Source organism: Macrobrachium nipponense, chromosome 26 (assembly GCF_015104395.2).
Source record: "Macrobrachium nipponense isolate FS-2020 chromosome 26, ASM1510439v2, whole genome shotgun sequence".
Taxonomy (NCBI): Eukaryota; Metazoa; Arthropoda; class Malacostraca; order Decapoda; family Palaemonidae; genus Macrobrachium; species Macrobrachium nipponense.
The window spans coordinates 33446165-33453666 of record NC_087215.1 but is presented as its reverse complement, the minus strand read 5'-3'; the positions used below and the strand labels follow the sequence as shown (position 1 = coordinate 33453666).

Below are 7502 nucleotides of genomic sequence, written 5' to 3'. Positions count from 1 at the left end.
TCTTGTTTTATTTTACAGTTATAAATGTCTTTAGTTTTACTCCTTGACTGTTACTTCTTCTTCTTATCAACATGCTCTTGAATGACAGCGTTGTTGGACACAAGAAAACGTTAAAAATAGTAGGAAGCCTTGTATTAAAAATGAATTTAAAGATAAACATATTAATACGAAGAGGTTTGCTGTTATAACATGCCAGAATGTTCAAGCACGGACAAGAAAATGCAACATAGGTTTACAGTACCCTGAAAATAGATAAAAAATGTTCCAGGTAGTCATGGTAGCTAAAGATTATAATCATTAGTGATACATGAGTTAGTCGCCTTTTAAATGTTTACAATCAGGCGAATAAAAAATTGATAAGACAGAATATGGCCGTTGATGGGAAAATGTAGAACAGTTACGAACAGATCACCATCGCTCAGCGTTAAGATTTGGAAAGAAACCAAAACAGTAGTATATAGAGGGCAAATGCCAAGATTAAATCATTGCATAGGAAGCACTACATGCAATAAATAGTAAGGAATCGACACACACACACACACAACGTGAGAATGAGATAAGGAGGTTAACGGAATGCATTATTATAAATTGGCATTATGTAAGCATAATCTAGGGGGAAGGTCTTCTGGAACATGTTTTTTTTTTTTTTTTCAAAGGCCAAGCACTGGGACCTATGAGGTCATTCAGCGCTGGAAAGGAACACGAGGGTAGGTAGGTCTGAAAGGTGCAACAGGAGGAAGACCTCTCGGTTACAATATGAAATAATTGCTTGGAGTGGGTGGATAGCTAGATGGATGAAAGAAAATATGAATTGAGGTAAGTAAAAGAAACGAAAAGGGTTGCAGGTAGGGACCGAAGGCACGCTGCAAAGATCATTTACCATGTTTCAGGGACCGCGAGTCATCGTTTTTCTCAAATATCTTTGAGAAATGGTACAGTGTACAAAACACATCGCCCAAAATTTTGGTAATATAGCGTATTATCAAATGGTGTTAGTCACGGCGTTTACTCTTGACTTTAAAAATATTGCCAACCAATGCTTTCGAACACGTCATTTATCTTGCCTTTATCCCCATCCTGTTCCTCCATCCCTCCCCCCCTCCTCAGCCCTCCATCAACCCAACTCCCAGGCCTTCCCGTCTCCTCCCCCCACCACTTTCCTGCCTATTATATTATTATTATTAGATATATATAGCCTAACATTAAGTAAACTTGAATGTAATAAAAATGTAGGTTTTTGTAGAATCTGTGTTCTTTTAATTATCGTTATTGTATTTTCTTAAATTATCTAAATAGGAGTTGGCTAAAGAGTGCATGACCGTCACCCTGTTCACCAAATTAAGGTCTCGGTCCTCTCTTTCCAGGTGAATTGCTGTTAAGAAAAAAATAGAAAATGGGTATAATTTGGGGGAACTAGTATCATAATATCATTGTATATGTGTGTTTCTCTATTCATATCACAACACTACAATTTAGTTTCTACTAATCTAACGCCAGTAATACGTATGTAATTCTTGTACCGTACTGAGTTTAGTAAATGAGTTGATCGAGTTTCATGCCTCTTGAATTATATTACTTATCATTAATATAAGTGTTACCTATTACCCATTTTCAGGAATTTAATGTTTTTTTTTTTTTCTTATAAAAAAGGTATCCAGTTTTCGCCTCATTCATAGTCAGTTAAGAAATCAATTTTCGTGTCTTACAGGTTTGCATCTATTTTTGCAGCATCTGCAAACTGTCATAACTGAGGAGTCGCTGGTTTTTTGTTCCTTGACGGTAACAGGCCAAAAATCCTAGTGATATATAAGTTTATCAAAAGATTTCATCACATATAATATGAATATACTTGTTGCTTATGAATTCTGAATGAGGGCCACGCCAAGGATACTGTAGACAAACACGTTGGGGGAAAAATAACCTTTATTATGGTTGTATGTAAAATTTCGCTATCCTTTTCTTTAGGAACTCTCCGATGATTTGCTGGCAATGAAAAATATCATGGAAAATAATAGCTCATTCCATATTGTAAATTTCAGAGAGGTAGGTTGGGGGAGAAATGAGAAAAACAGGGGTAAAGAAAGTGTGAGAGAAAGGGACGGAGGGAGGGAGGGAGGGGGATCGTGGGATTCGATTCTGTAATAGAGTCTTGCGACTTTGCCTTTAAAAGTCAAGAGTAAGCGCAGTAACTAACATTAGACAATACACTATATTACCAAAAAAATAAGGGCGAGTGTTGTATACTGTGTCAAAGTAACATTTCGATCAAATGATAAGATAATCTAGCCTCCTGTGGGGGCAAGCCAGCCTCAATGGGTGCCGGTCCCAAGCCCGGATAAATAGGGAGGGTTGGTGTCAGGAAGGGCATCCGACTGTAAAAACCCACGCCAAAACCAATGGAATGAGTCGTGATATTGATGAGAATAGGGCTAGGGCGTACTCCGTAAACGACGCACAGACACATCGCCCTAACTCTGTGACAAGGCGAGGGCTACTGCATCATGAGCGGGTGCAGCTAAAGAAGCGAGCTCTAAATGTGATCAGAATAGGCCAGCTCAATATTGGGTCTATGACAGGAAGAGGAAGAGAGTTGGCAGAGTTAATGAGGATAAAGAGAGTGGATATTTTGTGTGTGCAGGAAACTCGATGGAAGGGTATAAAGCTAAAGAACTGGGGGATGGCTACAAGTTAATCTATAGTGGAGCAAATGAGCAGGGTAGGAATGGCGTTGGAGTAGTGTTGTCGGGGGAAATGAAGAATGCAGTGACGGAAGTGAGTAGAAAGAATGACCGCATTATGAGAGTGAAGATATGTTATGGAGGGGAAACAATGAAACAATGAACATCATTAGCGCTTATGCTCCGCAAGTGGGCTGCACAGAGGAAGAAAAGAGCCGTTTTTGGAACGAAATGAGTGAGGTAACGCAAGAACTGGAAGAGCAGGAGAGGACTGTAGTGGGGGCAGACTTTAATGGACATGTCGGAAATGAAAAGGATGTAATTGAACGTGTGCATGGAGGACATGGGATTGGGGAGAGAAACCAGAAGGAAGAGAGTATAGTAGACTTTGTCGTGTCCTTTGATATGGCAATAGTGAACACATTCTTCAAAAAGAAGAGGGAGCACTTGATAACATACAGGAGTGGCGGTAGATGCACACAAATAGATTACCTCCTTTACAATAGATCAAGGCTGGTGGAAGTTAGGAATTGTAAAGTTATCCCAGGTGACCACGTGGCCCCCAACATAGGCTCCTTTGTATGGATTTAAAGATGAAAAGAGAAAAGAAAACGAAAACGAATGGGGTAAAGAAAATCAAGTGGTATAAATTGTTAGGGAGGGATAATGATAAGAAGAGAGAGTTCAGGAGAAGAGTGCTGGGAGAGGTTGATCTGGGAATTGAAGATGTGGGAGAATGGTGGAGGCATAATGCATCAGTGATTAGAAGACATGGAAAGGAGATACTAGGGGAAACATCTGGAATAGTATGGGAGAAAAAAGAAAGCTAGTGGTGGGAAGAAGACGTGGGGGAAGTGGTGAAAGGTAAAAGGGAGGCAAAGAAGAGATTTGAAGAGTCACAGCTGCAGGAGGACAGAGAAAGATTAAGAGAAAGAAACAAAGAAGTAAAAAGGGTGGTAGCTCAAGCTAAGGCAAGGACATATGAAGAGGTTTATAATGAACTGGAAACCAAGGAAGGGTTGAGTAAGATGCTCAAACTGTCAAAAGTAAGAAATAAAAGAACAAAGGACATCACCCATATTAAGCAAATGAAAGATAGGAATGGTACTGTCGTAAAAAAGGAAGAAGACATCCTGAAAAGATGAAAAGAGTATTTCGAACAACTGCTAAATGAAGAAAATGAAAGACTTGTAAGAGAGGATGGACAAGTAAAACATGGGAATGGTAATGGGGATATCTAGGGATGAAGTGATACGAGCCTTTAAAAAGAATGAGAAATGGGAAGGCAACAGGACCTGACTTAATCCCAGTCGAAGTTTGGAAAGCCTTAGGAGAGGAAGGGGTAGACATCTTGTATGATCTGATGGTAAAAATATTCGAACAGGAAAAGATACCAGAAGAATGGCGGGAAAGCATATTGATACCTATATTTAAAGGTAAGGTGATGTCCAGGAATGCAGTAATTATAGAGGTATAAAACTAATGTCTCACACGTTGAAGATTTTGGAAAGAATCATAGATAGCAGGCTGAGAGAGGAAGTTAGAATAGGGAAGGAACAGTTAGGATTTATGAAGGGAAGCGGGACAACGGATGGAATATTTTGCATAAGGCAGCTAATGGAGAAATTCAGAGAAAAACAACGAGACCTGCATCTGGTGTTCATAGACCTTGAAAAGGCCTATGACAGAGTGCCAAGGCAAGAAATATGGAGATGTTTGAGGGAGAAGATGGTGCCGGAAAAGTATGTCAGAATTATTCAGGAGATGTACAGGAATGTGTATACTAGAGTGAGGAGTAGTGTTGGTGAGACGGATGGATTTGAGATAGGAGTTGGATTACACCAGGGGTCAGCACTTAGCCCATTCATCTTCAACATCGTGATGGATGTAATGACCAGGGATGTTAGAGAAGCAGTGCCATGGTGCATATTATACGCGGATGACATTGTGTTGTGTTCAGAGGGGAAGGAGGAGTTGGAGGGGAGGTTGGAGAGGTGGAGAGCAGCACTTGAGGAGAGAGGAATGAGAATAAGCAGATCAAAAACCGAATATATGTGTTCTAGTATTACTGAGGACGGTGAAAGTAGCATAAGATTGGGTGGGGAAGTTCAAGTACTTAGGGTCCGTATTGGAGGATAGTGGAAGCATGGACCAAGAGGTGAGACACCGAATTCAGGCAGGATGGAATAATTGGAGGTCTGCATCAGGGGTACTCTGTGACAAGAAGGTCCCTCTGAAATTGAAAGGAAAGTTCCATAGGACGGTGGTCAGACCAGCAATGTTATATGGAACAGAAACGGCAAGTATGAGGAAAACAGAGGAGAAGAAGATGGATGTAGCAGAAATGAGAATGTTGAGATGGATGTCAGGAGTAACTAGGGAAGATAGGATTAGAAATGAGTATATAAGAGGATCAACAAAGGTAGCTGAAATATCGAAGAAAATACAGGAAGGAAGGCTTCGATGGTATGGACACCTGTTACGAAGGGAGGAACGTCATGTTGGAAGACATACGATGGAAATGGAAGTGCAGGGTAGAAGGAAGAAGGGAAGACCAAGAAAGAGATGGCGTGATTGTGTAAGGGAAGATATGGAATTGAAAGGTATAAATGAGAACGAGGCACAAGACAGAAATCGATGGAGACGACTCATTCGTAATGGCGACCCCATATAAAAATGGGTTTAAGCTAGGAAGAAGAAGATTAGTTTGAAAGATATTTGAGAAAAATGATTACTCGCTGGCCCTTAAACGCATAGTAGTAATGCCTACAGTGCACCCTGTGTGGTACACTGAGTCACTGACCGCACTATTCCCCCTACGGGAGGAAAGTTTTCTAATGCAAGCTTTAATAACGAAGTACATTTTATAGAAGAGCGAGTGGAGAACTGAATGAGTATACCAACTTGGGCACAAAGAGTGGAATTCGCAGCTAAGTCACCAACGGGGAAGAATTTAGAAAGAGATGATGGATTATCCAGGTTTGAATGAGAACTGTCAAACCGGAATGTAAAATGACTATGCCGATGGAAAGGGGCTGTTAAAATGGGTAACAAGAAGCAATATGGAGACACTGTCAAGGGTGAGAAAAAGAGATAACGAGAACGAAATATACAAAGAGTGTAAGATGAAGCAGAAAAATGGGAATATATGCACCTATATATAAAAAATGCACATCTTGTAAATACAGAGAGGGATTGCAATAAAAAAATAACTGGAGGAAATATTCAAGACATAATTTAAACCTTCCATAGTTTGTCTAACGGAGACCCAAGACTAAAGATAGTACAAAGTTAACGGAATAAGGTATCTACTATTAACAGACCTGAACCTTGGGAAACCGTTTAGAAAGGACGCACACTTATATAGATCCATCTCCATCGCCACTTTTGCCATAAATACAAGAGTCCAAACATCTGGACTGTAGATCATCATCTTCATAAACCTTTGTGTCAGCTTTCCTACTGACAGGGTAAACTTATAAAATGAGATCTTTACACTCATCTTGGAAATGCCTCTGCATAAATGCCGCTCATCCCATCTCAACGCTGGTCAAATCCATCTCATTCTTCTTTTAAAGTGTATAGGCTACACCAAATATCTACAGCAATTTATTAGTCGTTATACAATTTCCCACTGTAATCCGTTTCTTAACATTCTATGGTCACATTTATAAAATCTCTTACTTTCCTAGTCACTGGCATGGTTTCAATTACAATTAACCATCTGGTATTCTTGATCTTGTTTTGTACCCGAGACCTTTATCTCCAATTGTACTTCATTAACTCCTTGACGATGTCTGAGTAAAGACGAAAGCGCTTGGATTTCTGACTATTATTTTCCTGTGGTTTTCGCTTATTTATGAAGTCACGTGCATCTACAGTGATTTTTTAAGCAATAATATATATATATATATATATATATATTATTATATATATATATATTATATATATATACACTAGTATAGCTATTGCCAGTTCAACCGGACTATCAGCTAAGAAGTTAAAAGTTCACACTATTGAGAATTCGCGCACTCGAACGGCGTAACTTTGAGTATTATTGTGTATATATATATATATATATATATATATATATATATATACACCAATAAATACACTGTATTACTTATTTTTATAAATAGTATTAATAATAAACCAATGTAGAAACGTTTGAATTAAACCTAACAGTAGAAGATGAAAAATGAAGAATAAAACATGATGAAAATGATAGCAGTCAGGAGCATGTGTAGATGCCTAGGCAGAGACATGAACGCATAATTAGATAATCAAACATAACTCTAATTACTGTATTATTTTTATTATTATCAATATTAATTTAAATTTCTTACCTTCCGCATTAGTACACTGGTATTTTCTCTCCTCATAATACTGTCCATCGTTCATCCATTAATTTCTTTCTAGGTCTCACTCATAAATTTAAAATAGGAAATTGAAAACTTATTTCCCTACACAATTTTATTACTAGTCAGTTACAAAAATTAAATTATACAAAGTAGACAAGAAGTTACTCATTCAAACTGGTTTTAGAAATGGAATTATGTGTTCAAAACATTCTAGAACTTATATAGCAGAAAATTACAATACATTTCTAATACATATAAGGAAACAAGGATTAAGTGAAGACACAAGATAATTTTGCTTCAACATACTGGGTTTAAATTTGTGGACACTGCTTCTATTTTTCTGAAAAATAAAAATCTAACTCAGAGTTACAGCCTTCTGAAAAAATTGTCAAAATAAAGTAGTACACTGGCACCTCACCGTATTGGATTTTTAACTTAACGGATGTGTCATCAAGCTGGTAAA

General features: G+C 38.3%; 1 protein-coding gene across 1 annotated transcript in view; it reads right to left on the bottom strand.

Moving 5' to 3' along the window:
- Positions 1–7502, bottom strand: part of LOC135199623 (zinc finger protein 84-like) — a 108852-nt gene that overhangs the window by 17713 nt on the left and 83637 nt on the right. The gene's annotated exons all lie outside the window — the stretch shown is intronic.